Below are 16,193 nucleotides of genomic sequence, written 5' to 3' on the forward strand. Positions count from 1 at the left end.
CCCTTTTCAGGGTTGCCTGCAGTGTAGGTCAGTGTAGCATTCGGAGAGACAGATTTCCAAGCAGGGACAGTGTTTAAAGCAGTGTGTCACTACCTCCATAGTACCATCCAGAAACCAGAATACAATAGTTCTTTTAAGAGCTGATAGCACTGAACAACATCAGGGATTGAGAGATTGTGGATTAGGTAGGGAACCAGGAGCTGTTTCCACAATATTTAGGGATTTACAGCCTGCCTTGTGGCATCCAGATCACCCACATTAATACGTTGCTAATGGTTTTTGCAAATAATTACAAAGCAGTACTCTAGCAATGATTGCTGCCTGATACAGTAAAGCAACTTTCCTGTTTCCACAATGTTTAGGGTTTCACAGCCTTACTTGTGCCGTCCGTCCACATCAGCCACATTCATACGTTGCTAGTTGTCTTTGCAAATGCAAAGCAGGACTACCATTTTCTGCTGCCTGATACACTAAATGCACCATTCCTGTTTCTACAATATTTAGGTGTTCACAGCCTGCCTTGTGGGGTTCAGATCAGCCACATTAATACATTGCTAGTGGCTTTTGCAAATACAAAGCAGGACTCTACTATTTGGTGCTGCCTGGTACAAAGTACTCACTTGTACTTTCTCCACAATATTTTTGGGGTCAAAGTTTGCTTGGCTTGGGCTATCAACATCTGCAAATATGTCAGCAAAACCCAAAATGACAACTAAAGCACTTGTTAAAGGATAAGGACATGGGTGCGGTGTGGTCAGTGGTGGGTGACAAGGCACTGAGTCTGCGTCAGGTCAGAAGAAGCTTGATGCATGCACTATGATCCTTGCCAAATTTCCCGGTCTGGAACGTAAACGTGTGTGTGTAAGCCAGAAGAGCGAGAGCAGATTCTGTCTTGTTGTCAAGCAGCAACCAATCTTCCAGGTCCACACAGTCTATTGTGGAAACATAGAAGGCTGGCCCATCCAATCCTCAACCTGGTCCACCTTCCTCCCCCTTTCATCAGTCACAGGAGACATATGACCCCAAGCTTGGCCACTCTGAGGATCTGTTTTGTACGTATCCTTTGGTTGGATCTGGCCTCTCACCGTGCAGCATTGAAGAGGGACAGGAAGAGGTTGTATGTGTTGATGCGCAAGTATTTGAGGACCTATGGCCAGAAGAAAGCCAGTTTGAAAAATCTGATTTATTGTCTCCAGAGGTGGCTGATGATGATGAGACACAGTTGTCATCAGGTCAGCCTACAATCTCAAGTGGGAAGGAGGATGATATGGAAGATGAGGTGGTCGATAAGTCAACTGATCCGACCTGGATCGTTGACATGCATAGCCAGCACAGCAGCACAGAGGAAGACAGATATGTAGCACCAACACAGGCACCAAAGGGTAGTGTTTTTTCCAGAGTGAGATCTAAGTCAACTGTTCCCAAAAGCACTTCTACTGTGGTCCAAGTTAGGGCTAGGGGGCGTTCAGCCACTGTCTGGAATTTTTTTCTTAAAGTCCTTCAGAGAAAAACATTGCAATCTGTAGCATCTGCCATACCAAGTTGAGCAGAGGCCAGGGCAAAGGCAAACTGAGTACCACCTGTATACGGAACCAAATGGCAGTCAAGTACCCCAGTAGGTGGGCAGAACACCAGGGAACCAAATTTGTGTCTGCGGGTCAAATTACTGCTATGTCGCCTGTGCTACGTCCTTTACAATCTGCTGTCCAGAAAGCAGGCATTCATACATCCTGCCCACAGGGTGTAATTGCACAGAAACAGCAAACATTAACCACATCCACTTAATTGTTCCAGGGAAGAAGCCAGTTGTCCGAGCCTGAGATCTTGGAAAGGAAGTGTAAATACCCAGCCACAAAACCTAAACTTGCACATTGCCAAATTGCTAGCCATGGAGATGTTGCCGTTTAGGCGTGTGGGAACACAGTGTTTCCGTGATCTCTTGGCTGTGGCTGCCCCACGATACAATGTTCCCAGCCGCCACAATTTTGGCCATTGTGCCGTCTCTGCATTACACAAGCACATGTTAAACAATCTCAACCGTTCTCAACCGTTCCCGTAACCGGGAAGGTCCGCCTAACAACAGACACATGGACAGGAACGATACATATCTGTCACCCCACACTGGGTGAACCTGGTGGAGGCTGGGACAAAGTCGCAAACTGTAACATCACACATCCTACCCACGCCAAGAATAGCGGGCCCAACTTCTACCAGCGTTAGTGCCCATTTCTGTCATTCCTCTTCAGCATTTTCTGACCTTACATTACTGCAAAAGCGCTTTAATTTGCCAAGTCACTGACTCATTTGCGATCTGCCCATGCAGTGGAACTCTACATTCTATATGTTGGTGAGGATTACTGAGCAGCAGAGGGCAGTAGCTGCATACCAACTTCAACATGCTCGTCAGACTAAGGCGGACTTTGCACACTACGACATCGCAGGTGCGATGTCGGTGGGGTCAAATCAAAAGTGACCAACATCCAGCGTCGCAGTCGATATCGTAGTCTGCAAATCCTTTTTGATACAATTAACGAGCGCAAAAGCGTCGTTATCGTATCATCGGTGTAGGGTCCGACATTTCCATAATGCCCATAATGCGGTGCAGCGTCAGGTACGATGTTGTTTCTCGTTCCTGCGGCCGCACACATCGCTGTGTATGAAGCTGCAGGAGCAAGGAACATCTACCTGCGTCCCGGCTGCAATGAGGAAGGAAGGAGGTGGGCGGGATGTTTCCATCCTGCTCATCTCCGCCCCTCCGCTGCTATTGGCCGCCTGCTGTGTGACGTTGCTGTGACGCCGCACGACCCGCCCCCTTAGAAAGGAGGAGGATTGCCGGCCAGAGCGACGTCGCAGGGCAGGTGAGTGCATGTGAAGCTGGCATAGCGATAATGTTCGCTACGCCAGCAATCACAAGATATCGCTGCTGCGACGGGGGTGGGGACTATCGTGCTCGACATTGCAGCATTGGCTTGCGATGTCGCAGCGTGCGAAGTACCCCTAAGAGTCAGCCACCACACACAACAACTGTTGAGTGGGTGTGGATCACTGACATTTGTGAGGTTCTTGAGAACTTTGAGTACTGCACCAAGCTTGTGAGCGGGGATCAGGCTATTATCAGCCTAACCATCCTGCTGCTTTGTCTGTTGAAACAATCAATGCATAATCTCAAAGAGGAAACTTTGAGTGCCCAGCATGGGGCTATGGAGCCAGATTTCCCAATGGGTGATACTACCCAGCCAATAGTCTAGGCAACATTGGGTGATAATGAGGAGGATGAGGAGGAAGACTTGTTTTTCTGTGCTACCCAGGGGACTCCCAATGTTACACAGGGGACTCTCAACCCCAGCTTCATGTCTGTGCAGCATGGATGGGCTGGAGAGAAGGAGGTGGAGGAGGAAAAGGTGAGCCAGTATGCGGAGAGGATAGGTATTGTTCCTCCTGGTGGGGATACAAAACCTTTGCCTGTTTGCAGCTTGGCCCATATGGCTCAGTTCATGTGTGTCTGTGGCAAGAATCTCGTGTGATACACATTTTATCCAACAACTGGTTGGCTACCTTTCTGGACCCACAGTCCAATGAGAAATTTCCTCTCCTTTTGGAGTCACAAAAGGGTTGCACAATGGAATCCTTCAAGAGAGTCATTGTAGATCAGTTGATGAAAACATCACCCTCAGACAACGCTGGCGGCAGAGTTACCAGCTCTATTCAACACCAAGGATTAATGGGGAGAGACACCAACACCAGCTCCAACAGAGGTGGGGGGAAAATGTGCGCAAACTGGGCCATTTTCAATAAACCAGGACATCAGCAAGGGCTATCTGTACCCATAACAATGCCAAGAAGGGATAATTTGCACAACATGGTCAAGGAGTACTTAAGTGACCATACCTGCGTCCTTTCTGACGCTTCAGTTCCCTTTAATTATTTGGTGTCCAAGCTGAACACTTGGCCCAACCTCTCCTTATACGCCTTGGAGGTACTGGCCTGCCTGCCTTCTATGTGATGTCAAAGTGTGTTTTCAGTTCTGCTGGGGCAATCATCACTGATAGGCGCTCACGCCTCTCCACAGAAAATGCAGACAGATGTCGTTAGGGTCACGGAATTCGTGACGCACATCCGGCCTCGTTAGCGACGTCGATTTGCCCGTGATGCACAACCGACAGGGGCGGGTGCTTACACCAGCCACATCGCTACCGATGTCGCTGCGTGTAAAGCAGCCTTTACTCTGATTAAATTCAACAAGGACTGCATTTGTCCACAGTTTTCAATCCCTCCAGGTAAGAGCAAGCCAAACTAAATTCCCTCAAAATGTTCATTTTGACTACAGCTGTTAACGTCCACCCCTTGCCATATAAAGCCGTTTCTTTCAACCATGACTCAGGCCAAAGGGCTAATTTTTGAAAAAACACTATGCACATTGTGCAGTGGCAGACAAACCAGGATAGTACCCCTCCTCCAGCCTAACTACAGTTTGTCATTTGAGGCCTTTGTGATGGGCACTTTCTGAATCAACTATGACTCAGCACATAGAGCTAATTTTTGTAAACACTATGTACATTGTGCAGTGGCGGACAAACTAAGACAGTATTCCTATTCCAGTCTAACTACTATTTGTTATTGGAGGACCTTGTGATGGTGACTCCGTGCGTCAACCATGACTTAGGCCATAGTGCTAATTTTTTTTAAACAATGTACATCCATGTGACAACCGCATAATTTCCGTTCTGTATACGGTCCGTTTTACATCCATGTGCCTTCCTTTTTTTTTTTTATGGATAGCAAAAAAAAATAGAGGCCGGGTTACATGCAGTCAGAAGCTAGAAAGATAGCTGGATAGATAGATAGCAGGATGCATAGATAGATAGACATATGTACTGTAATGTCTCAATCCCGTGCATTTTGTAATCTTGCACCCTTTAGTGCCTTTCATGTGGCACTAAAGATTGCTTAGCCTTGTATTTAGCCAAAAAATAAATAATTAAAAAACCAACGTGGAGTCCCCCCTATTTTTTGGAGCCAGCTAGGCTAATGCAGATGGCTGCAGCCTGCAAACCACAGCTGGCAGCTTCACCTTGGCTGGTAATCCAAAACAGAGGGCACCCCTTACTGTTATTTTAAATTAAATAAATTTAAAACAAAAACGTTGGGTCCCCCAAAATTGGATCAACAGCCAAGGTAAAGTGGACAGCTTTGGTCTGGTATTCTCAGACTAAGGAGGTCCATGGTTATTGGACCCTCCCCAGCCTAAAAATAGTAGGCCTCAGCCACCCCAGAAGTGGCACATCCATTAGATGCGCCAATCCTGGCACTTTGCCCCAGCTCATCCCGTTGCCCTGGTGCGGTGGCAAACTGGGTAATATATGGGGTTGATATCAGCTGTGTAACGTCACCTGGCATCAATCCCTGGCATTAGTGATGTCATGGCATCTATCAGATATCCGACATCACTAACCCAGTCAGTGATAAAAAACAGACAAAGAAAATTTGATTTGGGAAAAACACTCCCCAAAACATTCCCTCTTTCACCAATTTATTGAAAAGACAAAAAAAATCCTGGTTCCGGCATAATCCAATAAGGGGGTCCCACGACGACCCATACCATACTCACTGTCCCTGTCAGTGAAGAACAGAATGTTCCCCATTGGCTGGGAGAGCAGTGCAGTGACCTGAGGTAATATCATTAGGTCAGGCCAGGTTACTGCAGGGCATAACGAGCGCTGATGTCATGACGTTAGCTGAGTTCATTACCTGCAGTGAACTCATTGCGTCAGCGCTCGTCACTGAATTTCATGGCTGCCGTGTTCTCACGCGAAATATCCCGTGAGCCCAGGACGTCACCGCTAGTCACAGTCTCTGGCCGCCCGTGAGACTTGATGTGAGAACGCGGCGTCATGGAAGACAGTGACGACCGCTGACATCACGAGTTCACAGCAGGTAATGATCTGAGCTAACATCCTGATGTCGGCGCTCTTCCTCCCTCAGCTGCTTGCACGCTGCTGTGTGAGTCACTGCAGGGCTGGTCAGCGCAGTGCGACATACATTGCAGGGGCACCGATAAACTGAAGCCACACAGAAGTTCCTCCATGTGGCTTCAGGGGATCCCAGAAACCATATGTAAGTCGGAAATGCATGCAGTCAGATTCTCCAGGCTCTCTCCATTCAATTTCATCACTTTCCCATACATATCCGCCTTTTCCTCAGGACCCCAGACCTCTTTGTTGGGTCCAGCAGAAAATTAGTCGCATTTCTCATTGACATGCATTGTACTCGCTATTCGAAACGAATATGTGAGTATTACAAAGTACTCGTTACGAGTATAGCAATTATGAATATTACGGTACTCACTCATCTCCAGTCACAAGTGCTCAATGGAAGTGTATGAGAGCAAGAAGAAGGCTCTCATAGAGTTTTGTTGCGTTGTACCTCCAGCACGCTCCATGAAACACCGGAGCTACCGACGGGCCACAAATCGCCAGAAATCGGTTGAAGCGATGCCAGAAACAATTGATGATGGCAGCAGGTAAGTATAAGAGCTCACTCACATTCTCGAGAAAAAATTTTGTTCCATTCCGACCCTGAAAAGTTCTACAATTGGAATCCATATGGGTAACCTTTTGTCATGCGAGTGTGCGGTTTTTCTCACATCACATCCGAATAATATGCATATGCAGTCCATATGAGATGTTTTTTTCACCATCTTCTTAAATTAAACAGCCTATTACTGAATATGTTTTTGTGATTGCTAACCCTATAAAAAGAGGCTAGTGAAGATCGAACACTGAGCACATCCATATTCTTGGGCACATACCTGAACAACTTTCTTGCTGCATCTGTTGGTGACCACCCTACCTGGGAATATGGCACAAAATAATTTGTCCTTGAACACCACTGAACAGGTACTGTATGACTGAATGCTATCCTGTGAATTTGGGACAAGGTATCCATCGGTGGCAGTTTCAAATGGGCGTTCCCGCTTCTGGGTCCACTCTCTTGTACCAACATGGTACAAGAGGCCATTTTGCCTATTTATATAATGAGCTGGACACATTTTTTGCCTACTGTAGGATGTTGTTCTTAATCTTTGACTTCCTACTAGAAGAGCTTAATCCGGGCCACAATTTCCAAAATACCCGTGTGAGATATTGTATTTCAGCTGAAGAGCGCCTTTTGCTGACTCTGAGGTAATGAATAGTGATGGACGAACCCGCAGATACCCCAGATCGGCGGGTCCAATGGGGTGTAGAAAAAAACGGTTATGGCCATGATCCTGGATATCTGCCCAGATGCCGGTCCCCATATAAGGCTATGGGGACCCAATCTGGTGCTTTAAAATGGTTTTAGAAGGGATAGAGGGAGTAAAGCAAGCGTGTTATACTTAGAAGTCTCCTGTGCAGCTGCAATGCTACTTCTGGATCTGCTTATTAACTTCATGCATATGCACTGCATCCCCAACCCACCGACAGTCTCGGCGTCTGTGATTGGTTGCAGTCAGACCGCGACACCACCCTGAGTGACAGCATGTCTTTCTGACTGCAACCAATCACAGATGCTGTGTGTGTCCCTATCGTGGTGTAAAAATAAGTAAATAAACTAACATTGTGTCCCTCCATATTATGATACCTAGCACAGATAAAGCATACGGCTACAGGCTACAGCCCCCAGTCGTGTGCTTATCTTGGCTGTGTATCAAAATAAGAGGAAGCCTATACAGCTTTCTTTTTAACTTTTTAACCGGGGCGGCACGGTGGCTCAGTGGTTAGCACTGCAGTCTTGCAGCGCTGGGGTCCTGGGTTCAAATCCCACCAAGGACACCATCTGCAAGGAGTTTGTATGTTCTCCCCGTGTTTGCGTGGGTTTCCTCCGGGTACTCCGGTTTCTTCCCACACTCCAAAGACAGATAGGGACTCTAGATTGTGAGCCCCAATGGGGAAAGTGTTGCCAATGTATGTAAAGCGCTGTGGAATTAATAGCGCTATATAAATGAATAAAATTAATTAATTAATTAACTTCTTTAAAGATATAATTCTAAAAACCGGCATGCGGTCTGCCCTAATTTTGATATACAGCCATGGATTTATACACCATATTCCTGCACCAAATTTGCATCTCCTGGCAAAAAAATTGCATCACAACTGCATCGTGTTTTGATGCAATTTTTTTTTTTGCAGAAGATGCAGATTTGGTGCAGGAATACGGTGTAAAATGGCAGCGTCAAATCTGCATTTCTTGGTCCAAAAAAAAATATCACAAAAATGGTTTTCACGCTGTTTTGATGTGGTTTTCTACTAGGAGGTACAAATTTGGTGCTGAAATCTGGTACAGCTATTTCAGCACCAAATTTACACCTCTTAGCAGAAAACCCCACTGAAACGGCATCAAAACAGTTTTTTGTGCAATTTTTGGCCAAGAAATGCAAATTCTGTTCTGAAATTTTGACACCATATTCCTGCACCAAATCTGCATCTCCTGGCAAAAAAAATAGCATCACAACCGCATCGTGTTTTGATGTGATTTTTTTTGCCAGAAGATGCAGATTTGGTGCAGGAATATGATGTATAAATTTCAGCACCAAATCTGCATCTCTTGGCAAAAAAAACATGGTCTGAGTCTGTGAACTCAGTGACCTCACCTGAGGTGAAGTCACAGAGTTTAATGAGATCACCTGAGGTCAGGTTACCTGTGGTCACAGGTGGAGGACCATGAGAACCGCCAGCTGTGACCGAAAATGAGCTGAGTGAGCTCATCGCTGTGGCTCAGTCTCTCCACAGTGTACAGTCATGTTCTGTGCCCACACACTGTGCCTTCAATATGTTGCAGAGCTGGAATCATCATGGGACCTCGTGAGGATTACGTCGGACCTGGGTATTTTGGGGTTAATAAAAGGGAGAAAGGAGGGGGTTTTTTGCATTTTATTTCAAATAAAGGATTTTTTCTGTGTTTTCTGTTTTATTTCTTTTCACTTACAGATTAGTAATGTGGGGAGGTCTCATAGATGCCTCCCATTATTAATCTATGGTTTAGTTGCAGCTGTCATTAACCCCTATTACCCAGAATGCCAGCGCACCAGGGCAATCAAGATGCGCTGGAATTGTCACACTTGATTTTTAAATTATTTATTTCAATAATTTTTAAAAAGCCACATGTGGCCCCTACTATTTTGATACACAGCCAAGATAAGCACACGGCTGGAGGCTACAGCCTGTAGCCATCTGCTTTATCTGTGCTGGGTAACATAAGATCGGGGGACCCAACGCCATTTTTAATATTTATTTTTACACCAATATAGACACGCACGCAGCGTCTGTGATGAGTTGCAGTCATACACGCTGTCACACAGGGTGGGGGCACTGTCTGACTGCTACCAATCAGAGACGCAGGGACTGACAGTGGGCGGGGGAAGCAGTGAATATGTATGAAGGCTAGTGAGCGGCCCCAGAAGTAGTATGAAAGCCCCGGAAGTAGTGTTACAGCCACATGAGAGATCGATAAGTATATCGCACCTGCTTTTCCCTTTTCTTCTTTATTTTTCCTTAATTTTATTTTAGTTACCCAAGGTGCTGGATCCATATAGGTATCCAGAGTTTTCTAAGAACTCCGAGCCTGGGGTCCGTGCACGGGTACTTTTGAACCCGCGGGGATCCGGACTTGTACAGTCTGGGTCCACCCATCACTACGTAGTAATGAACCAATCCATGCTGTGTTTCTTTTATTCCACCTGAAAACAATTATGCTACATCCATGTGCTCTTGAAGGAACCTTGCTATGTGTGCTTTTAAGAACTTTTTTTATTTTTAAAAGGCTACTCAACTTAGATTAGGGTCATCATCACATTGTTCCAGGGGTTGTGCGTTATGCCCTAATCCAATCTGTCATGCTTTTTGAACAAAACTAGCATTGTGTGTTTCCTACTCTGCTTTTTAAACCCAAATGCAGGCTGCCACCTTTTGCCACAAAACATGTTTGGCTTGTTACTAATGTGTCAATATGGACTGGTATTTTTTTTAGCCCTGCTTCCAGATCCACTAATCTTGTTTGATCATTTTTGGGGGGCAATATATAATAGTGTTTATGGCCTAATGTGTCCTTCAATTTTGTTTGGCAGCTTATTTTGGTCTTTTGATTTGTGTTTGAATTTAGAGCTAATTTATACTTTTTCCTTGGCCCTTTTAGATTTCTGTCGATTGGCCTGTCTTATGCAGCACTGCATCAGAAATATCTCCTAGGCCTCTTTTACACGTCCGTGAAAAACCACGCACGTTTTTCACGGACGTGTCAAAGGTGTGTTTTGCCCTCCGTGAGCCGTGTTTATGGCACACATGTGTTCTCCATGTGTTATCCCTGATAACACACGGAGAAAGGGAACTTTCTACTCACCTGTCCCTGGCTTCACTGTCCGTGGTGCTGATCTTCGGTCTCCGGTCCTGCGGACTCCCCGCTGCTGCTGCTTCCGGCCGCAGTGAAGTGAATATGCAATAATAATAATAATAATAATAATAATCTTTATTTCTATAGCGCCAACATATTCCACAGCGCTTTACAATTCAGGAGGCTCATATACATATACATATCATATACATAAACATATACAAACAAGTAACAATTATAGAAGATACAATATTTAAAGGGAAAAATGGCAACCCTGCTCGTGAGAGCTTACAATCTACAATGAGATGGGGGGAGGGGCAAGGTACAAGTGCTTATTTACAATGACAATCCAGCCATCTCATGGGGGATAGATAATGGCTTCCTGGACCTGTTGGCCAGAGCCTTGAGATGCATTTGGGTGCCATGGAGTTTGACGTGGGGTTATGTTCTGAGAAGTTGTAGAGGGATTAGGTGAAATTAGTTTGGCTAGGGAGGTTGATAGGCCGCCCTAAAAAGATGCGTTTTTAGGGAGCGTCTGAAGCTGAGTAAGTTGTGATTTGTCCTAACTTCTTGTGTTAGAGCGTTCCAGAGGTTTGGTGCAGCTCGGAAGAAGTCTTGGATTCGGGAGTGGGAGGTTCGAATTAGTGTGGATGTTAGTCGAAAGTCATTTGCAGAGCGTAGAGAACGGGTGCGATGATAGACAGAGAGGAGGGTGGAGATGTAGTGGGGTGCTTCACTGTGGAGAGCTTTGTGGGTGAGAACAAGCAGTTTGAATTGGATCCTGTGATATATGGGCAGCCAGTACAATGACTGGCAAAGAGCAGAGGCATCCGAGTAGCGGTTAGCCAGATAGGTGACCCTGGCTGCTGCATTAAGGATGGACTGTAGAGGGGAGAGTCTAGTTAGCGGGAGACCAATTAATAGAGAGTTACAGTAGTCAAGGCGAGAGTGGATCAGGGCCACGGTGAGGGTTTTTGTCGTTTCCATTGTGAGAAAGGGGCGGATTCTAGAGATGTTCTTGAGGTGCAAGTGGCAGGTGCGGGCAAGAGATTGTATGTGGGAGGTCAAGGAGAGATCGGTGTCAAGTATAACACCCAGACAGCGGGCCTGCTGCCTAGGACTTATCGTTGTGCCACACACAGAGAAGGAGATGTCAGGTTTAGGAAGGTTGGGAGATGGAGGGAAAAGCAGAAGTTCAGTTTTGGAAAGGTTAAGTTTCAGATAGAGAGCAGACATGATGTTGCAAACTGCAGTCAGGCAGTCACTTGTGTTCTGTAGTACAGCGGGGGTGAGCTCAGGGGATGAGTTGTATAGCTGTGTGTCATCAGCATAAAGATGGTACTGGAAGCCAAATCTGCTGATGGTCATTCCAATTGGGGCAGTGTAGAGGGAGAAAAGAAGAGGGCCAAGGACTGAACCTGAGGGACCCCAACAGTGAGAGGAAAAGGAGAAGATGTGGAGCCAGCAAATGATACACTGAATGAGCGGCCAGAAAGATAGGAAGAGAACCAGGAAAGAACAGTGTCCTTTAGGCCGATAGAATGGAGCACAGAGAGAAGGAGATGGTGGTCAACAGTGTCGAAGGCTGCAGAAAGGTCAAGAAGAATAAGCAGAGAGTGGTCACCGTTACGTTTTGCTGTCAATAGGTCATTGGTCAATGCAATGAGCATAATGAGTGGCGGTCGGAAGCAAGTGACAGCAATGGCAGAGACAGCAGTGCTGGTGAAGGTGAGTAAAGTTTTTTTACTATTTTCTCAGACACGTGTGTTTTCTCCGGCGCGTGTCACACGGAACACCTCCGTGTGGTCCGTTTGTGTTCCGTGTGACACCCGTGATGCCGAAGAAAAACGGACTTGTCTACATGTGGCGCACACGGGCACACGTATGCTCCACACGTACACACGGTGCATGGCAGAATACGCACGTGAGCACAGACCCATTGATTTAAATGGGTCTACGTGTGCGCGTGTCTCCGGTACGTGAGGAAACGGACCAAACACTGCCGGGGACACGGACGTGTGAAAGAGGCCCTAGGGAAATTGATAATCTTAGTCATCGTGAGGGCTACCTGTGAACAAATCTGTATCAGACTTCAACCACAAGTCATGCCAGAGCCAACCACTGAAGACTGGGTCAGAATTGCCCAGGGAATTGCTTCCTAATGCGTTTTTCCAATACGACAACTACAAGCAATAGCTTGTTTCTAGACCTATGGAAGAACTAAAGATTCACGAATCTTCAATTCATCCTTAATGGGTCGGCAGCTTCAAAACACTGAACTGGGTTTGCTCCTCCGCCCATTAATTACTGGTTAAGTAGGGCACAGCTTCTGGTTGATTAAGCAAGCAAAATGTCAATGGTGTCATTAAGGTCTGTGTTATTCTTCATAATTTCACCCACATCCACAACTTACGGCAGATGAATTTGGCCAGAATATTCATCCAGAAACATAGCCTGCTTCCAGATGCCTTGACCCATCTGACCTGAGTGTGCAGGAAATTTTCATAGAGTATTTTGTAGTAGTAGATGGGTGTATACTCTGGTAGGATAATTCTGTTTTGTGAATTTGTGTATTTTCTGAATTCTGTAACCCAAAAATAAAAAAAAAATTGTTTTCTACTTCAGGTCACTACATAATAATAAAGACACATAAACAAATAGCATAATGAACTAAGATTATTTACAGAAACATAAACATCCTGAACACAGGGCAAAATGTGGTTTAGTAAACAAAGAGGAATTACAGTCATTCACATGAAAAAGGCTCATAAATGATAAAAGTAGGAAAGATAAGCGGAGGGGAGTTGGAGGCTGGCGGAAGGATTTGGACGGGTAGCACAATAGAGAGACTCTACATAGGACGAGGATGATAGACATGGGTTGGAAGGAGGGTGGTATGGCTGTGGAGGTGGTGGCATGTAGGTCCCATGCCTAGTTGGACCTGGTGCTGCCTCATGTTTGTGCTCCCTGGACTTTTATCTGGACGTGTATCCCAATTAGGATGTTGCTGTGCCGCACAGTGCCATCCTTCACCTGGGCTGCTGATGGTGTATTCTTGGTAAGGCCCAGTATAGGATCCAGGGGATGCTGAGGCAGGTGGTTGTGGAGGGTGAGCTGGTGCTTCCTTGGAGGACACTGTGCTTGATGCTGACGGTGGCCAATTTAGCTGCTTATGCTTCAGCACAAGGAAAGTATAATGGGGTTCACTCGAGGGAATTGCAGAATCCAGGAGGAGCAGCATGGCAGATTTTGGAGAAACTGCACCATACTTCGGCTACCTGCGCACCATCATTAGTCATGCGAGATAGATAGTCGATTGCTCGACTATTTACCTCGTGACAGTTGGTTTTGGGGGGTGCTTCTTTTAGTCTATTCCAACCTCTGAAGTAGAAGGGGCACGCAATGGGGAGGTGTCCAATGTTAATGTAGCACTGCTGCTCTTTGCTTGCTCCTCCTGGTCTGGTGCAACTGCCGTGCCAACTGATGGCCCAGGCTCCTAATCCTGGGTGTCCGCCGCCTCAGATTCAGATGGTGTGTACCGGTCATGTAAGTTGGATTCAGATCTTAAAATTTAAATATACATAAGTTAAAAGCCCTTTTTTAATTTTAGAAGCAAAAAACAGCAAATGTCACTTACGGCCTGAGCTTTATGATGGGCGTCAGGAAATTTAGCCTCTCTATATACTGTATAGATATTGTCTTTTTCTTGTGGCCCCATCTCTGCTCCTGCCTTGCCGTTGTTGCTCCATCTGATATTGATCCCTGCAGCTGCGCCAACGTCTTGTCACATCAGTCACTGGATTGAGTAAACAAATAAAAATAACATGGCTAAAACATAGTCAAACATGGAGGAATTTGGGTGTTCCACAAAGGTTTGGTGGTATGTTGCTGAATTATATTGTTAATTTGAATTAAGACCATAAATGAGGGGGTCAAGAAACATTACCAGCTCCTGCATGGCTCCAAAATCCAATCTGAACCTAGGTTTTTGGGGCAAATGGGATTATCTCAGTTTACAAAATGGAGTGCAGTCGCATTGCTGTGTGTTCCCCTGGTGCCCGCTCTGAACAATGGCCTGGCGCGCACCCCTCCGATGGGCTGGTTACACTGTTAGAGATTCACGTGCGAAATGGACTGTGTGCGGAATCCCACTACCTGCATCAGTAAACAGCTCTTCATGCAGATGGCAGATATGATGGTGTTTAATGGGTGGTTACAAGCTGGATACAAATACCTGTGCATTGATGACTTCTGGCTGGCGGCACAGAGGGATGTGAACTACAGACTGCAGGCAGATCCCGAAAGATTCCCTGGAGGGATCAAGAAACTGACCGACTATGTTCACGCTCATGGATTACTGCTTGGAATCTACCAGTATGTGGGAAAACAGACATGCGCTGGATATCCCAGAAGCCAGGGCTTCTATGATTTGGCCGCACAAACCTGTGCTGATTGGGATGTTGATCTGCTCAAATTTGACTGTTGTAATTATGGGACTCTGGAGCAGCTAGAATATGGTTACCACCATATGTCTATAGCATTGAACCGCACAGGGAGAAATATAGGCCGGTTTCACACATCCGGCTTTTCGCCGGTTTGCCGGATCCGGCGCTCTCCCGTACAGACAATACAGTACAGTGACAGCGCTGTAACTTCCGGGTCACATGCGCCGGTCACATGACAGCACGTGACCGGCGCTTGTTGTGCTGTCACTGTACTGTAGTCACTGTATGGGAGAGCGCCGGATCCGGCAAACCGGCAAAAAGCCGGATGTGTGAAACCGGCCATAGTGTATTCTTGTGAGTGGCCGTTTTATGCTTGTCGCTTAACAAAGGTGAATTATACTGAAGTTGCTGAGCACTGTAACTCGTGGAGAAATTTTGATGATATTCAAGACTCTTGGGCAACTGTGAAATATCTTTACAAGACGAACTGGTTGATGCCGCTGGGCCTGGATGATGGAACGATCGAGACATGCTGGTTATCGGTAACTTTGGCTCGAGTTGGGAACAAGAAGTCACCCAAATGGCTCTGTGGTCCATCATGGCTGCTCCATTACTAATGTCCAATGATTTACGATCCAAGATCTAAAGCCCTTTTGCAAAACCAAGAGCTTATTGCAATTAATCAAGACCCCCTTGGTGCTCAAGGATACAGATTGCTGAAGGTGGTTGATTTTGAAGTGTGGAAAAGCCCCTTACTGGAAGATCTCTTGCAGTTTCGCCAAGAGATAGGTGGTGCTTGAGAGTTCATTTTGTTATGCGGCATGCTCTGGAAAGGATTGGCTTGTAAAGACAATTGGCTTGTAAAGACAAGCTTCCCACTCAATACGACTATGGCAGCTTCAATGCAACTTTCTTCTTACAGCTTTCTTTGAACCCCTCGGGCACCGTATTGTTGAGAGTGAATTAAGCTGGAATTGTTTAAAGCCCAGTCAAAAATTCAGTTGAAGGAAACCTGTCATGTTCTCAAATGTTATTGACCTGCATATATGGTGTTAATCTTCAGACTAATAACGTTACAATGCCTCCAACCACCTTAATGAAAACACTGAGAAAACTAACTTTATTACTCCAAGAGCTGCGGGCTTTTAGTCATAGAGGCGTGTCAGTGTGGCTACAATCGCCTCTTACTACACAATGAGTGGTAGCTGTAAACACACCCTAGAAATGTAATGACAGCTATGTAAACTGACCTGCAGTGCGGGTTTCCTATCTGCAGCATGTCAATTTCTCCCGTGGACATGCTTGAGTCTCCAGCAAGGGAGAATACAGTGAAAATATGCTTCGTCCAGAACACCACATAACCTTGATCGTGGCTACGTACCC

General features: G+C 46.0%; 1 pseudogene; it reads left to right on the top strand.

Moving 5' to 3' along the window:
• Positions 1-6,368: 6,368 nt before the first annotated feature.
• On the top strand, positions 6,369-15,777 carry LOC142291906 (alpha-galactosidase A-like; annotated as a pseudogene).
• Positions 15,778-16,193: the final 416 nt, after the last annotated feature.

The sequence above is a fragment of the Anomaloglossus baeobatrachus genome, chromosome 1 (genome assembly GCF_048569485.1).
Source record: "Anomaloglossus baeobatrachus isolate aAnoBae1 chromosome 1, aAnoBae1.hap1, whole genome shotgun sequence".
In the NCBI taxonomy this organism is placed as follows: domain Eukaryota; kingdom Metazoa; phylum Chordata; class Amphibia; order Anura; family Aromobatidae; genus Anomaloglossus; species Anomaloglossus baeobatrachus.